At 39.9% G+C, this 22,211-nt stretch overlaps 2 long non-coding RNA genes across 2 annotated transcripts; one reads left to right on the top strand and one right to left on the bottom strand.

Moving 5' to 3' along the window:
• Positions 1-1,070: 1,070 nt before the first annotated feature.
• On the bottom strand, positions 1,071-15,156 carry LOC123971076. Its single transcript, XR_006825120.1, has 5 exons — positions 14,963-15,156; positions 5,041-5,731; positions 4,770-4,884; positions 3,038-3,171; positions 1,071-1,229 (listed from the first exon to the last, which is right to left on the bottom strand). It is a non-coding gene; the product is annotated as an uncharacterized LOC123971076 (long non-coding RNA).
• A 220-nt stretch (positions 15,157-15,376) lies between these two features.
• LOC123971071 lies at positions 15,377-19,930 on the top strand. Its single transcript, XR_006825117.1, has 3 exons — positions 15,377-15,505; positions 16,813-16,961; positions 19,534-19,930. It is a non-coding gene; the product is annotated as an uncharacterized LOC123971071 (long non-coding RNA).
• The last annotated feature ends 2,281 nt before the right edge of the window (positions 19,931-22,211 follow it).

Genomic DNA, 22,211 nt, shown 5'->3' with positions numbered 1-22,211 from the left:
AACTCCGACTATGTTTCAGTCTGTCTCTCCTCTCTTCTAACTGGTCTTACAATAGCTTGATCCGTAATGTTGCCAAATCTCTGTAAAATGTGGGCAAAACAGTCTCTCGTTTTCCATTGCTGAGTATTTTCCTGCAACCAAACATTAAACAAAAGTAGGCTGGGTAAAAAAACATAAAATGTAGCAAAGTTTGAGAGCTCTACCAGCCACCTCATTTGCACGCGCCACTGTCACCATGGTTTAAAGAAAAAAAAAGTATAATTAGGAAAATAAATCTGTTACTGTACTATAACTGTTCTATCTTTAAATTTAAAACAGCATTAACATTTGTTGAAGAAACACAGAGTTTAAGATTTTGACTTAACATGGCAGTTGACTTGGGACTTCATATCGAAGACTTGAGACTTACTTTGTCCCACCTCTGCTGCATAGTAACTCAGTGTTTTAAACTGCAACGTCTATCAAATTGTTAAAAGAAAGAGGATCTCCATAGGCCAGGGGCAAGACCTCAGATACTGAAAGGCAAAGCAAGCAATGAAACCGAAGGCGCAGCAGCTGTTTGTTATATATGCTGTAGATATTTTTCAATTTTGTTATGTATATAAGTTTGGTTTGTAACTCAAGACAAAATTTGAAAATCTGACAGTAAAACTCAACAATGTCATCTTGTTTGTATTCAGTTAGAGGTCACGGAATGTATGTTTCTGTTAACCTAGTCTACTGTACCTGAAAAAAACTAAACAAAATAGATTAACACACCAGCTACTCAACATCAGTACTAAGCGTTTTTCATAGGATTCTCCCCCTGAATTTCAGTGTTTTCTTAGTTTTTCTTTCAATTGATCTGATTGGAACTGGAGCAGAGAAGCAACCTACACACTATCACTGTAACATGTGCTTTAAATCATGTCTAGACAAACTGTATTTTTTTCCACAGACCTTGCTGCCCTCCATCAACCTTCTCATGGATATGTATGTTGATCGCTGCTGTTCATTTGGGTAAGCTAAATGTTTCCTTTCCCAGTCTGTCAGTATCTGTGACCAGAACTCAAATGCAGACCAGAGTTGGGTGTTCAAACAAAGGGATATTTATTGATAGCTCAGCACAAACAAAGTGGGCCAGGGCGTTGTAGGTGATTCCGATGGGCCAGTGATTGGGTCCGAGTTCCGGTGCTCTGGATAGCGCTGGGCTGGCAGGCAGAGCTGAGTCCGGGCTTTGGGCTGGTGGTCTGAGGGAGAGACACAGAGAGCCAATTAACAATGAAAAATTAAACAGGCAATTTCTTTGATTCCAAAGCTAGTACAGTGTTTCCCACAGCATGGCAGCTTAACTGTGGCGCAGTTGATGTTGACTATAACTTTTCTAACCTTAACATAGCTGTCTTTATTAGCTAGGCTACTCGCTAATATCTTTTTTTGAAGGTGGGTCTCTGACATTGACAGCGTTGGGTTGGACAGATTTGTGCAGCGATGTTCATGATTGTAAGCATTCAATTCACATACTGGTCCGTTGTTAAAGTGTGTTCACGAGAGATAGAGACCCCTAGCTGATGCTCCAGTGGGTGGTGGGAATCGAAGAGTAGGTATTGGTCTGTGTGTGTGGGTTTTCTGTAAACACCAATTTGCAGGCACCTGTCCTCTTCAATGTGTACAGCGCAGTCCGAGAAGGCCAAGCTGTTGTTGTGGACATCTTCTCGTGTGAACTGCTGTCTACAGTGTTGATGCGTTCTGTGAAGGCTTGCACTTCCTGGCTTTTAATTTTGACCCAGGTGTCGTCCACATATCTGTACCAGTGGCTTGGTGTTGTTCTTCTGAAGGAGTTGAGGGCTTTGCTCTCCACTTCTTCCATGGAGATGTTCGCCACAGTTGGGGATACCGGTGAGCCCATGGTACAGCCATGCTTCTGTCTGTAGAATCCTCCGCTGAACTGGAAATAGGTGGTGTTTAGACAGAGGTCGAGTAATTTGCAGATCTGGTCTAGTTCTGTTGTCCAGGCTGTTGTCCTGTGTTAGCCGTTTCCTTATGGTTTCTACTGCTTCTATGGTGGGGACGCAGGTGAACAAAGAAGTCACGTCATAGGATACCATGGTTTCATCTGGGTCCAGTTTCAGTCCTTGAACTTTGGCAATAAAGCTCCTTCTGATTCTGATTTTGTAAACAAATCAGAATCAGAAGGAGCTTAATTGGGTGAATGGTGTTTCGTTCATTGCCACCCTGGGGCTCTGGTTACTGGCTCTATGTAAAATTTGAAATCCCACGCACAACTCTTCAGCAAGCAAGCAAGCTATAAGAAGAAGCAAAAAGTACATAAAATGTACAATGTAAGTTCTTTGGAAGAAGCTAGCTCAGTTGCAAAGAATCTGAAGAAAATGTTGTCGGAATAAAGGAAAAGAGAGCCTGAATGAGCAAGAGACTGCACAAGATTAAATATTGGACTGGCTTTTCCTTGTTGGAGTGAGCTAAAAGAGCTAAACAGATGCAAGACAGGGTGCTGAGCTGATTTTCTTGCTGTTGGACTAGTCAGTAGTCCAAGTAGTCCAGCGTTGTCGACAGAGCTATAAATCTCGAGTTGATGTTAGCAAACTTACTAGATAACACACTCAGACGTTGTTACCTTCACTGTAAGTGCTCTTGCGTTAGCTTTGTTTGTTAGCTTGCCACCCAAGTTTTCAAACAACACTACTGCTGCTGGTGGAGGGCGGCGCTGGAGCTTGTTGAGTGGGCAACATCACCAGGCTCAGCAGCCTCTATGGACATAACATTAGCTAATGCTGATGCGAAGAGACCGAAGAGGACATTTACGGAGGAAGCTTTGAAGAGTAAAAGAGAGTTTGGAAGAAACTCAAGAGGGCAATAGAAAGCATCCTGACTGGAAACATCACAAACTTGCATGGGATGTGCACAGCCCAGGACCGGAGGGCTCTGCAGCGGGTGATTAAAACTGCATTGGTACCCATCTTATCATCTGTGCATCAGTGATATCAGTGAGGTGAGGTGCCTGTGCAGAGTCCAAAGGATACTAAAACACCGTACCCACCCCAGCCACAACCTGTTCACCCTGCTGCCTTCTGGGAAGAGATACAGAAATATCCTCCGTCATTCCACCAGACTCCAGAGCAGCTTCTTCCCCAAGGCATAGACTGTGAGACTCCTTAATTCATGCTCGGCAGTCTAACATGTAAAATAAAATACAGAAATATTATTTCTGTATATTTTTATGTTTTTGTATATAATGTTTGCTATTTGTGAGTAACATAAAGGGAACAACAACTCCAGCTTACTATATAAATCTGTGTTGTAAAATGACAAATAAATCTACCTTGTAACTTTAAAAACAAATCTAATAACCGAAGATAAACCTTGTATGCCAATGAAGAACTTGAAATTTGAGGTAAAGTATTCTTATGGGTATTTTCACCTGCCATCTCGCAAACCATTTACTCACTGGGGATGGAAAGGGGGGCGCAGGCTGGCTGCGACGCGTTATTACATCATTGGTTGCCAGTTTTGAATCAAACAAACTTATTACTGTCCTGGCTTATCACCCTATTATAAACTGTCAGTAGCTAGCATTACATTAGCAACAACAAGTACCAAATAGCTGTAGATATGTAACTTAGGGTTGTTAGGTCAGATCATGTATGCGTGTTCCTTTGTGCCTATAATAACACTGTTGACACAGTATCCAGATAACCAGAGAAAAGCAGAGACAGGTTACTCGAGTTGATGACAACTAATTATGTTACATTATGCTGAAATTCAACCATTTGGTATGTCAGAAGATGCAGTGACTTAAACCAACAGTGAAAAAGAAAAGTATAAATTAAATTAAAGTTATTATTATTTATAATAAGCTAACAATAACAGTTAATCATTTTATTATGATTATCTTGTTTTCATAATCATTGTAAGCCAAACAATTGAATAATGGAAATAGTCTGTGTGGCTCTCTGTCAGGCATGGAGATAGAAGAGGTGGAGGTTTTCTTCCCGTGGGTTAGTTGTCCGATTTGGATGAAAACAACTACAATATCTTGTATTCAAATTAACTGCTGAACTCTGACACCAAATTCGACCCAAATGGAGCCCACATGTCCCTTTCAATAGCCGACAAGAGCCCGCGCTATAAGGAAGGGCCAGCCCCTATTATTTCGTGGGTAGCCTGAGCCAATTGCAAAATAATGATATCCAGCTTTAAGTAGGAAGTTCATGATCCACCAGCAAAAAAACAAAACACATCTGCGTCAACCGGCTAATACAGAGCGATGCAGCAGCAGCAGCAGCTTGCCGCCAAGGGTTTTTGAAAAAAATACGGTAAGCCATACCCTTAAAAAAACCTGTGTAAAACAATGATTTTTCATGGTATTGGTATAAAATTTAAAATTGGACTAGGGAAGGCTTTATGCTGTGGCCCCACAGTGTCTTCCAGCTAACAAATCCCAGCTACAGTTGTCTGCATGCATGTGTTAGCAAACATTTTCAAGCGGAAACAAAAAACTATATTAGTGTGTTTAAACTTATATTAATCAATTCCAGTAGCACTTACAATTATTTTGGGTTAGAGACTTCAGAGTGTTATCTTTCAGAGAAGCACAAAACCATGGATATACTCCAAATGGTTCAAGAACTCCATTCAATTATGCTTTGAAAGGGTGTTTTGCATCAGTTTTACTGGAATGGTAAGAGGTTATGCATAACTGCTCACTTTAAACTCAGACGACACGTTTAGACACTTTTCAAATGTCTAAATCACCCCTTTCCTCAGACTACCTGTGTGGATAGCATCACTTCTTCATGCAGCCAAACGCCTGAGGGCTGACCGTGCCCGTCGGAAGAAGGTCTACAGGCTTCTGCATAGGAAACTGGTTGGTACTCATGTAATAAACTGCAAATGTGTTAGAACCATTGTTTTCTTACATCATATGTACATTTTGACCACATATCATTTTGCACATTGATGCTCATGTAATAATAATAATAATAATAATAATAATAATAATATAGTCTATATGGGTCATTTGATAAGGCAACAACAACTTACTTGTTTCACTGTAAATTTTGGGACATTTGTTGCTGGTGGCAGGGACTGCTCATTAACCTCTCTACTGACTTGCTTAAAAGGATAACAGTGTGTGTGTTTGTATGAGTAGACAGAGTGGGACGCTGCTAGACATAGTATTGTTAGTTGTCCCACAGTAAAATATAAATTCAAAGTCTTAGTGGCATAGCAGGATTTCTCCCAATTCTCCTTATTACCACTCCTCACTGCCAGTGGCCATGAATTGAGGTGGTTTAGTATCTGATCAGAATGCATCCCTGTTACAGGCTAGCAAAAAAATGAGTCCAGGCCCACAACTCAAAGCCAGGACTGGTAAATGTAACAATATTTATTTCTGCAGATACCAAAGGTGAATGGGAAGGGCAGAGCCCGGGGTTAGGGGAGGGGCAGGTCCGAGGACAATGCTAGGAGCAGAACCGGGCCGGACAGAGAGGCTGACGAGGAGACTGCGACGAGGTCCAGTGGTTTAGGATCCAGCCGCGAGTCCAAAGTTCCAGAGTCCGAGGAGCAGGCTTAGGCAGGAGTGGAGCGTTGTCCAGCGTCGGGTCCAGCACCGAGCTCAAACATAACAAACTCGGGAGTATTGTCTACAAGTCAGGGTATTTATGGCGGAGGTGATTGTGGTTGGTGTCGTGCAGCTGTTCTCCTGACTCCCGTACACCCGTCACCACTTCTGCAATAAAGCACACAGACACAAGGATGGAAGAGAAAGAGAGAGAGCGAGCGAGAGAGACCTACACCAGAAGTGCAGCTCTGTATTCAGGCCAGCGTCCCTGACACTCCTGGACACATTTTAGTTGAGGTACAATATTCCAGCAATGTCCAACTGGTAAGGAGGCCACAGGGCATAACCAGAACACACTGGAGGGATTAAATATCCCATCTGGTGGAGAAAAGTCTGGAGTACCAGTGGACTACTTTTCTTTCACCATGACCTGGACTTCCATAAGCAACAGAAAATGAAAGTATGGATGGAAAAAATAAATGCACTGATAAATGATTGCTGATGACTGTAAATCCTCAAGGAACAGTCCTGTGTATGCGCATCCACCAGAAGTCAAACATTATTTCAGCTCTTCTCTATCCTCCTCAATTTTATTCCAGATGTTTCATGGGGTCGGTGTGAAGGAGGGGAATCCGAGTCAGCCCACCTATGTTTATCCTGAAGAGGTGAAAATGTTGCTGCATTCTGTCTTTTCACAGGACATCTGTGACTACCCTAACCCCTGCCATGACCAGGTGACTATAAACTCCTTTAACGACTCATTTTGACTCAGAAGTCATTTCAGCGCAGCTCCATGACAGTGAATTACATGGTCAGTGGGTTCTGGCCACTGGCTCTGTAACAGTTCTCACCATTCACCTTAAACACTGAACAAAATTATAAACGCAACACTTTTGTTTTTGCCCCCATTCGTCATGAGCTGAACTCAAAGATCTAAGATTTTCTCTATGTACACAAAAGGCCTATTTCTCTCAAATATTGTTCACAAATCTGTCAAAATCTGTGTTAGTGAGCACTTCACCTTTGCAGAGATAATCCATCCACCTCACAGGTGTGGCATATCAAGATGCTGATCAGACAGAATGGGTATTGCACAGGTGTGCCTTAGGCTGGCCACAATAAAAGGTCACTCAAAAATGTGTGTCCTGCAGTGCTGCTGTAGCCTCATCTTTCCACAATTTGACTGATTTAAATGTTGGTTTGGGTGTAAATGGACAGAAGAAGCAGAGAAATATGGTCTGATAAACCAAAATAGGGACAGGAGAGAGCTTTGTAGCTGCCTGGAATAATCATGTAGACATGTTCCAGGGTATTACTTCCCCCGGTGGGAGTGTCCACATGGAATTTAGGTAAAACAGTTCTAAAATCTCTCGTTGACTGAAATCATCAGCTACAATACATCTACATTTTCTAATTTTGCTGGGACTGAAATTCAACCTGGGACTTTGAGACAGAGAGGCCTTTTATGCAATGCAATTTTAATACTAAAAGTGTTTTTGTGGTATAAAGAGAATCAGAGTATGCTGAAGACCTTCACGAAACTTTAGGATGACACCTGCCTCCTCAGTTTTTATAAGCAAGTCATCACTGCCCTGAACAAGACCAGGGGTCTCATTTTTAAACAGTGCTTACGTACAAAACAGGGCTGGAAACGTCTGTATAAACAAACACCCGTTGATTGATTTTCCCTGAAGTGCGCAACAAAAAACATCATTTAAGATAATTTGCAGCGCACCCAAAAAGAACCATGATTTAGGATAATAAACACAAACAGAGATATCTGTTTCTGAAAAAGAACGCTCTATGTTGTACAGGAATCATATTAATTAATACTTGCATACAGTGCAATTTATTCTCATAAATAAGGTGAACAGGAGGACAAATTACATTTAAATTGATGCTGTTTTCAGTGCGTCAGTTGAGTAAATACGAGAGCATAGTTTCATAATGTTATCATATGTTTGTTGTCTTATTGCACCAGCATGTGGATGTGATACGCTGCTTGTAAAAACACATTATGGGAAATATAACACTATTTATTAAGATGATCTTTCAGTGTCCCGCTTATGGCACAAAACACAAGTCATATTTCTTTCAACTCATCAGCACCCTCTTTAAGTGAGTGGACTTTTTTTGTAGCCTCAATAAATGTGTTAACACAAGTGGTATGAATTTGGTTTACTCTCGTTTCGAACGAGGGAATCCAAATTATGTATTGAGTTATCCAGTGTGTCTTGTATGTTTATGTCCCCCTTCACCTCCATCACTACTCAGGAGGGATGCCCCTTGCAGCAGATCGGTTATAAAGGGGTGGAGCTACAGTGTTCGGCTCCACCCCTCCACCCCATCGGCCGGTTTTAGCCTGGAATGGACCGGCAGTAGGGAGTCTTCCTTAATATTTGATTATATCTTTTCATGTGACAACACTGAAGAAATGACACTTTGCTATTGCTATACTTTGCATTGTAAAGTACCGTAGTGAGTGTGCAGCTTATATAACAGTGTAAATCTGCTGTCCCCTCAAAATAACATCACAAAGCCATTAATGTCTAAACCGCTGGCACCAAAAGTGAGTACAACCTTAAGTGAAAATAACTACATTGGGCCCATTTTGTGTGGCCACCATTATTTTCCAGCACTGCCTTAACCCTCTTGGGTATGGAGTTCACCAGAGCTTCACAGGTTGCCACTCGAGTCCTCTTCCCCTCCTCAATGACGACATCACGGAAGTGTCATTTCTTCAGAGTTGTCACATGAAAAGATATTATCAAATATTAACAAAATGTGAGGGGTGTACTCACTTTTGTGAGATACTGTACATAAATAAAACAGAAGAACTGTGCTGTTAATTCTCTCTCTGTCTCTCCAGGTGGTGTTCGTAACTGTAGAGGATCTGCACAAACTAAATTAACCCTAACCCTTCATTTGGATTATCTGTTAGTAATTGACCAGTACCAGTTTTATAAGGTGTCACTCAACATTTACAAAACAAAAATCCTTCTTCTGTATGATACAGTATGCACTGATTGTTAAGTTTTATCTACTGTATGTTGAAGATTCTCTTTCTCTGAGTCAATTCTGTGACCAGGAACAATTTAAATAAAAAAAGTAAAAAGTAGTTCACATTCTATATATCAGCTTCTAACAGACTCTCCACATTTGATGCATTTCAACTGAATGCTGCAACACACTACACTATCTGGTACCAGCTATGTGTGACAACAATGATAAAATTAATCGTTTGACTAATACCCATTAAATATCCATTTAATGGTCTCAACTAGTAATGTTAGTAGATTTTTTTTCCTTTCTAATTTTGTTTGTGCACAAACATTTTGTTTTGTAACTCACTTATGAGCCTCTCTACCAAATAGATGCTGATCAACAGCAAAAGTGCTTTTTTGTTGAAACAGTTCCAAACCTTGGTTAAGACCACAACTCTGTAATAAAAACACACAGGGAACTTTAACATATAACTATTTAAAGGCATGTAGAGGCCAACAAATTTTCTCCCATTTAAGGACTGGATTTTGTTTTCTCCACTGGAAGGGCAACCTACAGGGCACTTTATCCCATTGTCTTGCACACTGGGCCACCGTAGAGGTGGTGCACTCTACAATTCTTATTTTGATGAAATAACAATTAAATGAAAATTTTAAAGAGGTGTTATTATGCTTTTTGGCTTTTCCCTCTGCAAAGTGAAAAAGCCCAAAGTCCATCCCAAAGGGAGTTCCCATCTCCCACAGAAAACTCTGCTCTGAACTGCCTGAAAACAGCTCGTTTGTAGTCCAGCCGTTTCCCTTTCATCCCTGTTACGTCACAAGGATGAAAGCTAAATGCCCGCCAAGTGGCTACTCTGACATGCCCTCAAAAACACAGGTGGAAAAACACTGAGCTGCAGCACACCTCTCCTCTCCCTTCCAAACACTAGCTACCCTCCAGGCAGTCAATGGACATAAAGCTGTTACTGTGATGTAGAGACAGAGCTCAGTTAAAACTTTATGGATGAAAGATACATTTGTTACAGATTAATAACTCACCACTCTGAAACTCTTGCTCAAGTCTATGTTGCCAAACTGGTCGGCAACATGTAGCCTATAGCTGAATCGAAGCCTTGTTTATCGGCTTCTTGCTGACCCGCCCTTCTCTGCTTCTGATTGGCTAGTAGTCCTTAACTAGGAACTGCGCATGTGAAACTCCCAACAAAGATCATTTAGAGACAAGATGTATCACTCCATAGCTAAACGAAGCCTTCAACACAGGGTGAAAAGAGGAGCTGCAGCAATGTGCAGTATGACGAAAAATATGGTGTTTTTTGAAAATTAAACCATGTAAACCTGTTCTGGTACAACCTCTAAATAAGATTTTGAACCTGAAAATGAGCATAATACCACCTCTTTAAATTCAGGTTAGCCAAAACTATGTAGTAAGATCTCTCTTCACATTGCTCATTGAGTCAGATAGAAATATGTTTTGTTATCATTTTAATTCATTTAGGAGTGCTTCTGTTATTTTTATTTATGTTTGTGTGTATGGGTGTACCTGTAGTTTGTATCTGTTTTGGTTGTGCTTGTTGTCCTGTATGTTTATGATTGTTCTGTGTAGGTACTCTGACAGCAACCGGAGGCAAATTCATCGTATGTGGGTAGACAAAATAATAGAAACATGTCAGTATAACAACACATTTCACAAACTGCAGCCTCCAAAATGATCATACAGTCGATAGAAGTAGAGTTTATAAGTTTTATAAGTTTTAGCAAGGTGTACCTAATTAACTGGCAACTGATTGTAATTTGCTCATTTGATCAAAATGGAGAGATGTCATGTATGCAAATGTTTTAAATTCTGCCAGCATGGGACACTGTAAGCCAGCACTGACTGATATTTTATTTTGGCTACACCCCACCCCCACCCCGTATCAATTTATGGTGGAAATATCTTTATTTATATGAAGGGAAATACAAAATTCATGGTGCAGGTGAAAATTCAAAAAGAAACGAACAAAGGCAGTAAGGCTCTCAGGCATTCTGTAGCTATTGCTTTTAAATATATTTTTTCCTGTAGATCAACTTTTCTCATTCAATAAAATCCCTGCTGAGTTTACACACATGATTTAGTATTCCCTCCTCTTTTGTGTCTTTGTTTAGTGAATGTGTATATAAATCATTTTTAAATGTGCATGTGGCACTTTTTCACTTAAATGATCAATGAATTCATTTTAATTAAGTTAGAAACTGACTTTAATAGCTCCTGCATTTCAGCATGGTTTCAGAAAAAAGTTGCAATAGTTCGAGAAAAATAATTCATAATAAGTCATAAGTCATAATTTAATTAGAATTTATAATTATTATTTATTATTATTTATATTTATTATTTTAATACTTGCCCTATACTCTTCTGTGCATTAACCTGCATTATTGTTCAGCTGATACAGTCAGAACGTCTTACATACAAAGAACTATGGCAAGCCGTTTTCACATTTATTCTTTAAAGCTTACAATTTAAAAGCTACTAGTACTTATTTATTAGTTACATATAAGTATTCGAATAGTTACCAGATTCTAATCAATTGTTACTAGTAAAATGGGGAGAGTTACAAATATCAAAAGGAATAGTTATGGCTAGTAATAGCTAAAGTACTTGTAGCTTTTAAATAGCGACTAGTAGGTTTAAAGGAATACATTTTTAAATGGCTTGCCATAGAGAACGTAATGAGACAAGCAACTGAAACTAAATACGAACACTTGTGATCAGGCTGAAATCTCACCACAAATCCACACAAATGATCAGCACCTCCGACAAAGTGCAGCTCACAGTCCCAAACAGAGCAAGTCTGCACCTTAGTTTTTACATTTTTATAATGCAAAACTACCAGCTACGGTACTTGCCTGCACAATCTGGCTGCGACTCACAGCCGCTCAGCTCAAGTTGCACTTGGTTACTATCATGGCGTATGGTGGTGTAGCATCAGCTGAGTGGAGTTTATTTGCGCAGTTTCTCTTGCACACCCTCTTACATTTTGCGACCTAGGCCTAGGACTGTATACACGGGCTTCTTCTATACAAACACTGTGTGGGCAGATTCAGGGGGCAAAAATGCTTTGGAAGCCGGTCAGAAGACTGTAGTCCTCCATTGCAATCAACATAAATTTTGCATTGTTTGTAAATTCTAGTTAACTTAATAATAAACTATCAATTCAGAGTTGTATCTGTTTGTTTGTGTTTCATTTGCATATTAATAAAACATGCGCCACTGCGCAACGGACCTTATGTTGTTCAAGTCAGCTGTTAGCCTGAAGGGGTAGGAGTTTTATTTTTTTCTTCATTTGGTTTTTTACTACTATTTTTTTCTATAATAAAAAAATTAATAAAAAAAAAAATATATATATATATATATATTAAAAGATATCAATCAAGCATAAGTTAGAATGGAGAATGAGGGAGATAGGCTAGTTCTTTCCACAGCTTAAGTATTGCCATTGTTGTGTCTAAGATGCAAAGAACATTGTCGTCCATTGTAAACTCTGCGTGAGCAGCACAAAGCTTTCAACCCTGAACAATTCTACATCTAATTTATCAAAGCCTCTGTTAAAGCAGCGCAGCAATGTGAAACTTCGCCTACAGAAAGAAACTCAGCGTTAAGCAACGTTTTGTGTTTTGTAAAAGCACTAAATTCTTCTCTTATAAATGCATGTGCAAAAAAGTAACGTTAGTTCAAAAGTCTGGAGAGACTTGCTTTATTTTTTTTATCTCAGCCGTTGGCGTTAAGAAATGTTATGTTTGGTAAAAATAAATTTTCCCTCTGGGACCATAAAGTATATTTTTTTTTAAAGTTTGACATTTTATTGGAATGAAGTAGGCCACTCCCTAGTGATATTTAGTAATCATTACTCCAAATCTTTTATTCCTTCCGCCATCATGTTATTGAATTCAGACAGTAGTCACTTACAGCTTACATGATAAAGTATTTATTGAATGCTTGTATGCACCAATGTGCAGTGCAGTAGATTAGTGTAATTAAATAGCATTCTTTGAATCTGCAACTAATTTTATAGAGAGAGGAATTAGATATGGTATTACTTTGTCATACAATTACATGAGCAGCTGGATTGCATTTAGGTCATATCAAACAGAAGAACTCAGCAGGAGCACAGTCTGGCCTAAGTGAATTCCACCCATGCAGCTTTGATGTGTCTAAAAGCTAACATTACAGTAACTTTTGTTCAACAGAGGAGATATGGAAGAAGAGAATATGTCTGTTGCTTTTTACTTCTTAACATCTTGGTTTCTTCAATTGTTAATATAAGTGTAGTTCTAATATAGTAACAAAAGATGCGAGGGCAAAGATTTTGCAAGCGCAAGTCAAGCATTCCCTCGGGGCTAAGCCCCCGTCTTTCAATCCTAGTAACGTCCCTGCGTGTGACGGTGTAAACATGAAACCGATTGTCTACTGCACAATTACAAAAGATTTAGCAAAAGAAAAAAGTACTACTACAAACGAAGAACCACATTAGAGATTTTTTTGCATGGACCGACAATGAGGCGGAGGTTTTTAACACGGGAGTACAAAGCGACTGTGGCGGTGGAAAACAGTCTATGAGTCATCATAAAGTAAATATGGCAACATGCACAGTACAATTGTATATGTGTTATTTGCACAGTACAAAATATTTTATTAAAAATACCAAAACCAAAACACTGTATGTAGCATTTTGTTTTTTGTTCTGCATGTCTGATAAGATCCTATCAAGAAGCCTAATGTGAGTGTCTGCGTCATCGTTTCTGAAGTCCTCCATTTTTGCCTGTCAGCACTAATACACTACCCCGAAGTTTAAAAAAGAAAAAAAAACGGGGTCAGCAGCATTTTCAAACTTCTCCGTTTTAGGTTTTCGGATTTGCCGTTATAGTCTGGACGGTAGATGCAAACGTAGCAAAAGGTCTGTGTTTTAAAACAAAAATGTAGTAGTGTGGATATAGTCTAAGACGTGATGCGAGGAGTTGAGGAGGCACAACTGAGAAACGAGAAAGGCCTATTTGAAGCCCTGGGATGAGGTTGCACCCCCCAAGCTGTGGTCCAGCCAATCAGATGGCTATTTTTCTTCCTCTTTGGAAGTTTTAGCAGCATCTTTCCTGGCGCACTGTGCTGATTACGACACAGCATCAACACCAGCTTAATACCACAACAGAGGTATAGTTACAAATGACAGAAATCCATGAAGTGCAACGCTTGCTAAAAAATAGCGTTTACCATCAGAGTGAGCTGGAGGCGGGACCAAATTTGACGGAGACGGCCGCTTCTACTATGTCTACAGACTTTACTTTATTTACTTAACCCTTGTGTTGCGTTTGGGTCTGCGGGGGCCATTTGAGACTGCTCCAGTTGTTACCACACACTTTACCTTTTACCTATAATATTTTCTGACACTATCCCAGCCCCATAAGGGCCTGTGAGCACCAAAGCGTTTTTTCCTGATGCCAGCATGTTTTTTCAATTAATTGCAATGGGAGCGCCGCGTTTTTACAACATGGTAAAAACACCAGCAGCGTGACGAGGCATTGAGCGTCTCTCCGAAATTATCAATGAAAACTAAGTTGTGTGAAGAGAACAGACTGTAGCCATGTGTTGAGACTTAGCAGCCAGCTAAAACGCCGTACACCGTGTGGTGAGACGGAGACCGCTTGGACAGAGTCGTGGAGAGTGCAGGCGGCCACAAGCCATCACAATCTGGAGACGGTCTGAAGAGCAGTGTGGGGGGAAGTCCTGCTCTTCCAGGATGGAAAATGTGTTGGTCAGCGACAGGGGAGCTTCCCACCATGTTTACTCTTACGAGTCTGATTTGCAATGCAATGGTTAAAATGCAATTTGTAAGAACTCTAATTGGCCTTTTCATAAGGCTATACTGCTTCTTTAAATTTAGGGAAGCCAATTTATTTCAGAAGCATTTTTGTTGGATTTGTTGAAATTCTTGACATACTGACAGCAAATAATAAATCAAATGCCTGTCTACCTACCTACCTGTTCACAATCTTCCTGTAAGGTCTGACGAAAGGGTTGGGATTTGTTTGTTTAGATACTTTACTCTTACTAGTTACCTACCCTATAGCTTTAAACTGTTGTTGAAACTTCAAACTGAGACTGATATTTTAATTTTTAAAATAATGGATACAAGAGCAGTTAGGTATGGTCACCAGCGGTTTAAGATATTTTAATTGATGTTTTGATGGTTCTTATTTGCTGTGAAAGTAGGTCACCATTGGAATTAACTGAAACTGCCGTGAATTGAAATCTGACTACAGCATTTGATTTTCAAAACATAAGATGAATATGCCATAAAAATCCTATAAATGTCTTTAAAAATTTAATAATTCACCTTTTTTACTTACTTGACATTGCACCCACCTAATAAAGTAGAGTTTGAAGCCTCTGCATCGACATGTTGACAAAGTCTGTGTGTACATAGCACTGTCAGCAATCACAGACAGTTTTTGTTCAAAACCCAAGGGGGAAGTTTCTGGTCTGAGACGTGACTCCATTGCGGAAGTCCCTTAAACCTGCATTCTATCAAACGGCCAGCAGGGGGCGACTCTTCTGGTTCCAAAAAGAAGTTTGGTTCCCTTAGAAATAATGGTAAAATTACCCTACTTCTCAGCTGATTTATTACCTCTGTAAACACTTTCCTGATGAGTTTATGGTCTCTGTCGCTAGTTTCAGGTCTTCTTCAATACAAAATGATTTAAAAAAAAAAAAGTAAATTATGGTCCCATTTATTTTAAAATAGACCATAAAGCAGAGTATGCTTTACGGCGAGATTATCTGTGATTGACAAGTCGTAACCATGGCGACCTGTCAATCAGACTAGAGTAACTCGTACCCACGGCACTATGTAACTTTAAACAGCGCCGTTATAAAAGCTTATAAGGAGTTGGCTGTTCACTTTCTCTGGTGAGTACATTTAGTTTTTTTAGACTGTTGCTCGCTAGACAAAGCTGTCAGCCCTGTTAAAATGACAGTTAGGTCGAATTACAGATGCACCTAGCTTAGCAAGCTAACTAGCTCCACAAACGGCCATTAGCTCCACCGTCTCGTCCAAATATGGTCATTATTGGGCACTTCCTTGTTGCAAAAACTCAACATGGCCGCGCCCTATCGGCCAAAACTCGAGGCTTCAAAACGGCAGTCCACAAACCAACGGGTGACGTCACGATGACTACGTCTACTTCTTATAAAAATTCCCAAATTGCAACATACCCATACCCACACATAACAGTTGATGGATACCATACCAAATACCATAGTACCCTGGTCAATCAAGAGCTCTAAAAGCCACTTGGAGTTAGATACAGTACGTCTACAAAAGTTCAGTCCTTGAATATAATAGCTTTTGCACATGTGCATGTTGCCTTTAGGTGGATGGTGATCACGTTTCTGATGCAATCTCGCAATAAGTGATAACACTGGCCCTCTCTGTTGTGGTCCTGCTTGGTAGCAGGGCTTAAACAAAGCTGTGACTTGTGCTACATTCAACATGCGGCTGTGTTGTACTTCTACAACGTGTAAACTGACTTGTAACTCCGTGGTTTGGAGCTTTAGTTTCATTCATGTGTTCCTGTTTGTAGGCTACTTTAATCAGCCTCACTGTTTACTGATTACTTTAGCTTTATTTTTTGTGTCAGATTATGACTGATCTAAACTAAATTTCCATCTTAATGTTAAGCTTTCCACTGTTGAACTACTGCAAGGAGAAAAAGAAAAAAACACTAGTAGGATAAATCAAGTATAAATCCAGCTTAAAGGGATATGACCTGTATTGTTATGATACTAAGCCAGTTGAAAATCAGTCACCAAGTTTCCCTTTAAGGTGTAAAAGCACAGTGAATTTGGTTTTTTGTTAAGCCTGTTTCTTGCATTCTTCATCAGATATATTAAAATGCTTTAAATCCACAGATTGGGTCTGGGTGTGTCTATTTCCTACAGCTATTTTTTCTTTTTCTCAGTGCCTGGAGTTAAAAATAGTTTGGTAAGGAAAAACCTCAAACCTAGCAACTGTGTGCTGATCCAGAAGTCAGCACAGACTGGACATTTTCTCCTGGTGACTGTATGTCTTCGTTTCAGTGGCAGTCTCTCACAGTGCTGTAGTCAGTGCATTTGTGTTTTGAAAGCATCTCAAAGGGCTTTGGGCATTTAAAGCTGCCAGGGAAACACTGGTGCCAAGTGCTAACTGCCACCTTCTCTGTGGGTTGTTTTAATAGGCCAGCATGAAGGAGCACAGCATGGGCCTGTGTGTTTCCGTCTGCGTCTGTCCACAGCACATTACAACAGATTATTGGTGTCAGGGCCAGTGTGCGACTTCAGCTTTTTTTAAGAAGATCAACTCAAGTTCACATCATGCAGCTAGCCGGTGAGCTCAAGCTTTTTCTTTAAACAATTGTTGCACAATATTAATTTGTGTCATTTAGTTACCATTGTGTCATAGTGTACCACGGATTTCAGTATCAATTCATTAAAAAATAAAAAATCTATCCTACAAACCAATTCCTGAGTTAAGGTACCAAAACCAAACCAATTTTCACTACCTCGCCAAATATAAACATACAAGCAATTAGTTGGTTTTTTTCAGTTAGTAAAAGAAAGTTGTGTTTAGCTTTTCAGATTTAGCACTGCAAATTCCACTCTGACAGAACCGGAATTATTGATTATTAAGTTCTGCCTACCAGTGCAGGGACCTTTTGGGGTGCAGGGACTGTAGCTGAGGAGTTAAATTTAGAGCCTGTCTCCTCCAGAAATGCAAATAATGTTCCTTAGTTTCACAAAAAGATATATAAGATATATAAAAGAAATAGAAGATTTTATCTTTATTGACCACCCCTGCCACCCTCTTTCTTTAGTCAAAAATTCAGAATGTCCTGTCTGATTAGCAACATACATAGTACTGAAGCTGATGGCACTCCTCGTTTTAAAACAAGACAATAATGATCTAGTCGCTCAGGATTAGTTACAACTGTTACTCTGTATTGACTATCGCAATGTCGATTAGCGGGGCTCTGGGCAATATGCACATCTCAGTAAATAATAAGCATCACCTGTTCAGTCAAGTTATATTATAAATAGTATTTTATATTTGAAAATGGACTAAAATAAACCAGAGAGCCAGTTTGAATGAACCTGATGCTGCTGAACATTAATATCTAGCAATATTGTTATCTACAAATTATTAATTAAAGGGGCTAAGCTTAAGTTTGTCAGTAGAGTAGATGCTGGATGCTTGGTTACCAAGCTAACTTGATAAAGGCCCATTTATACTTCTGCGTAGGGTCTACGTGCGTACCTACGCCGTAGGCTATGCACGTAGCCATGCATTTATACATGTGCGTAGGTGTGTCCGTCATTCTGCAATTACACCCCAAACGCTAGTTGGCAGTAGCGCTACAGCGTCCACTGTGATGACTTTTGCCGGCCGAGCAGGCTAACTTCCGGTTTAGCCCTCCGCTAACGTAAATGGGGGTAAAATTATAAACGTGCGGCTGGTGTAGTGTTATCGAATGTTACTGACTGAATGGATCACAATCTGATAGCAAAACGAGTCATTTCGCTCGGGTTGTGACGGTCAAATATATTGATTCACAATGTTTTGGCCGCTAGTAAATGTTACTTCAAAGCGCGGCGTACTTCCGGTCGGCTCGGAGGCATTGCGAGGCTACCCAGCCGACCAATCACAGAGCTTACGGTCCGCGTCGACTCGACGTGTAGTTACATTTTTGAGGAGGTGCACGTCAGGCGACGGCGCAGCTTCTGCATAGCCTATGTCGTCGATTTGACGCAGAAGTATAAGTTGCACTTAAGGCCTAGAAGCTAGGCTCCATGCTACTCTTCGTTGGATGGTACCCAGTTGTCTTCCCAGCTCACACTTAGTTTACCAGGAACTATACAAGAAAACTTTTAAATATATAATTGGATTAATTTGCAATATTAGATTTTGTCGTGACTTGCAGAAATTTGGCCAGTATTTCCGTGAATCACCATAACTATTTCTTAATATTATCTAAACCATAGGTCTAAAGAACAATTTGAAGCAAATTTCACAAAACGTAGTTACCAGTCTTGTATTTGTATATCACTTGAATACACTCGAATTTGCTCGACTGACGCATTGAAAATGGCATCAATTTAAATGTAATTTGTCCTCCTGTTCACCTTATTTATGAGAATAAATTGCACCGCATGCAAGTATTAAATAATATGATTCCAAATTAAACTGTACAAAATATTTGAGGCGCATGTGTATGGGAGAGAGAGAGGAGACGAACATGCTTGATGACGACAGCCACGATGACAGTGATACAAAGTTTTAATTTTAATTAGCAACTGAAATAGTATGCTGATATTTACGTTACCTAAGCACAGCTGCTTTTTTGTTCATTTGCTTTGTTTTAAGGAGTAGCTGAGTGAATTACACAGCATTGCTATTGAAGGGAACGTTATAAAAAAATACTATGGTTTTCTAAGATGATTTTATTTTAATGTTGTGTGTGGAAATGTTAAACCTTAATGTGTTAATTCTGCTGTGGGTAGATAAAACATTGTTTTCTGATAAGGTTACTCTAATTAGAGTATTGGATTGCAACTACAGTTATATGTTGCAACTTAAGTTATTTAGAGCCTGTACTGCCTACAGTTTTCCTAATACAGGGATAAGAGTAGCTTTATGTTATTTCTGTTGATTTGTTATCAGCTGTTATTGAATAAGTACAAGGTTGTACATGTTATATGCTGGTTACTGTAGATATATGTAGATATTGAGCTAAGATTTGAAGTTTGAACTGAAGTATGATAAATATGCCTGAACATGTGATCATTGAGTATTATGCAGCATGTGATGCTTAAATGTTACATGGTTGTTATGCTTTAGTATGATTGTTGTACAACAGATAGATATATAGAACACCGTTTTAAAGTCTTGTTTGCAAAAACAGGTCAGGTCTTATGGACAGAGCAAGAACTACTTGGAAGATCCCTTTCTATCGATGGCGAGCCTCCCAGTGTGATCTTGAAGAGACGCAGACCAACTCATCGAACACTCCCCCTGGTGGTAGGAAAGTATCAGTCGCCTGAGCTGGTACACACACTTCATCCAAAAGTGCCAACTTTCCTCTTAAACAAGGAAACTGTCACAGAACTGGTGACACGCACTTTAACAGAGAACTACTGACAGTGGTCTGACTAATACAGAAAGTGATCATAAACAGACAGACTTTAACGACTGCAAAAGGCAAAACCCAAAGACTCATTTATTTTAAATTGCCCATTTTTATTTGTGTTTCAACTGTTATTTGCAAAGTAATGTGAGTAAAAGTTACTGGTTACAACTTACCTGGCCTGATACTTCCTTTTATGGGTGCAGTTTATATCACTTAGCTCCTTCCGGACCTAGCACAGTGTTAGTTCACGTTTAGAGGGTAGCACGGTTACACTTGGGAAGTGGCGTACGCTCGTTTCCAGCCCTATTTGCTCCTATCCGCACTATTTATAAATGAGACCCCTGGTTGAATACTGCAATCAGCTCCTTTGGTGCATCAAAAGACAACATGGGTAGGCACAGTTACTGTCAAAGCTAAGACACAAGCAGACCAAGCAGGGGCCTTCATACTGTATGTCTTACATGAGAGAAAAATGACCAACACATCCTACTTCATCACCCTTTATGTCGTAACTCAGAAACCTGGCCCTACAGCCCAGCTACCTGTCTTCACCGCTTGCAATGAGTGCTCTGCTAGGTTTGGCAGTTCGCACCAAGTGCCGCTTCCCAGAACAGCGTACCCACCTCAGCTCTCTCCCTTTCAACACTCCATGGTCTGCTTCTCCAGTTCTCATCAGGCACAGGTGCAGCCACTTATTCTAATAGTGTCCACAGATCCTTCCTCTCCCTGACCACAGTCACTCTGCTACAATAACTAGCCAAGTCTAGCATTAATTTGACGTTAACATTACATTGCCAGTATGGCAAGTTTAATGTTAGCATTGCATAACGTTAGCTAATGAACAATAAATTTGAACATTTCTCTATTATGTTTTGATTTCAGTGCATGGTGGTTTAATAACTGTGGCTAGCATGCGCTCTGGTTAAGTTAGATTCAAACTTGGCGCTGCTTGAAGCTGGCTCATTAGCTAGTTAATGAGCCAAGCCAACAAAAAAAAACAAACTAACCATTCTGTGATCAATCATCGGATCCACTTTCTCAATACATACATGATTGTTGTTGATGCGTTTGTTACCCACGTAACCTGAATCCCACCCCGCTAAACGGGCACCTCACTCTCAGTTAATATTACAAGTTAATGGATTTATCTCTCCAACAAACCATGTTTGTACAAAAGAACTTTTGGTGGCACCTTTAGTGTCTCCTTCAGGAACTGCTCATAAGAGATTTTATGTTTATTGTCACCCCCAAAAGTGAAATGAAATATCCGCCCTTGAATCAATGGTCTTCCCAGAATTCTAGGTTATGATAATACTCTCAATTTCAGAAGTGTTTTATCATCATATTTCTATTTTGTCTCTGCAACCTTTTGTAAAGTTCCAGATTAAAAAAGGTACATGCCTAAAGTTTGGTAATTATAAGGACTCCAGTATTGACAGGTCAGTCTAATCTGCATGTAATACATCACCATATACCGCAAGTAAAGTGCCAGCCAGAATGAAAAACACAGCTTTACAAACAGCTTGGGTTTCTAAACAGCCCTCCCTCCCTCTGGCCCTCCACCCCTCCCTCTCACTGGCTTCTCTTGTGTGGTTGGACTACATGAGTCGAGGCTGCTGTAGAGAGACATATGCTTGTATGAAGAGAGAGAAAGTTCTGTTTCTGCTTGCCTGCACTGGCCAACCTCAGGATGTTTCTTCAGCTCTGCTATGGCACAGGTGAGGCTGTTTCTCTCTATGTGAATATGACAAAAGCTGAGAGGGACCAGGAAAAGGAGTTGGTCCACAGACTCTTTTTACGTGACAACAGTAGGAGTTTGTAATGTAAGGACTAGCGTCATTAGTTCCACTGCATTTGCTTTTTGTTGTCTTGTTGTGTCATAAAAACTAAGCATGTCCTGCTGCTCTTCATATTCTGCCACAGTCACAGAAGTATGAGAATAGCAGTAAGACTCTGAACTTTAGACTGCCTCATGTGGGTTCCTTGGAATTAGGCCAAAACCGTATCCTGCAGTTGCTCTTGTAAACCACTCTAGGACCGTTATCCTAAGTCAATGAAGTTGCGAACTTTTTAGATTAGTTTTACACTGAAACCATTGAACTTTTAATAAATTTCTCAATCTTCTACAACAAAGAAACACAGGAGTCTCCAGCACAGGTTTATGTTATAACAGTCAGTTATAAGTCAGTTTTAGCAACTTTAACGTTTTTGTGAAATCATATTATTCTCCTCTGCTTGTTGTGATGGATGGCTTTATATACTACAATACCCGCTCTTGCTATAGAAAAGAAGCCTGTCAGCAGCTTGAATTAGAGTTGTAGCAACTTCAGAATACATTGTCACTGTATAAAAAAACCAGAGGAGTAGGTACTAAGCAGTGTCATGGAAATTATTGGATTACTTGGATCTGCTAGTGATGCAACAGAAAAGCAGGTGCTCCTGAAGCACGTGTA

Source organism: Micropterus dolomieu, linkage group LG01 (assembly GCF_021292245.1).
Source record: "Micropterus dolomieu isolate WLL.071019.BEF.003 ecotype Adirondacks linkage group LG01, ASM2129224v1, whole genome shotgun sequence".
NCBI lineage: Eukaryota > Metazoa > Chordata > Actinopteri > Centrarchiformes > Centrarchidae > Micropterus > Micropterus dolomieu.
This window is presented reverse-complemented; position numbering and strand designations above follow the sequence as displayed.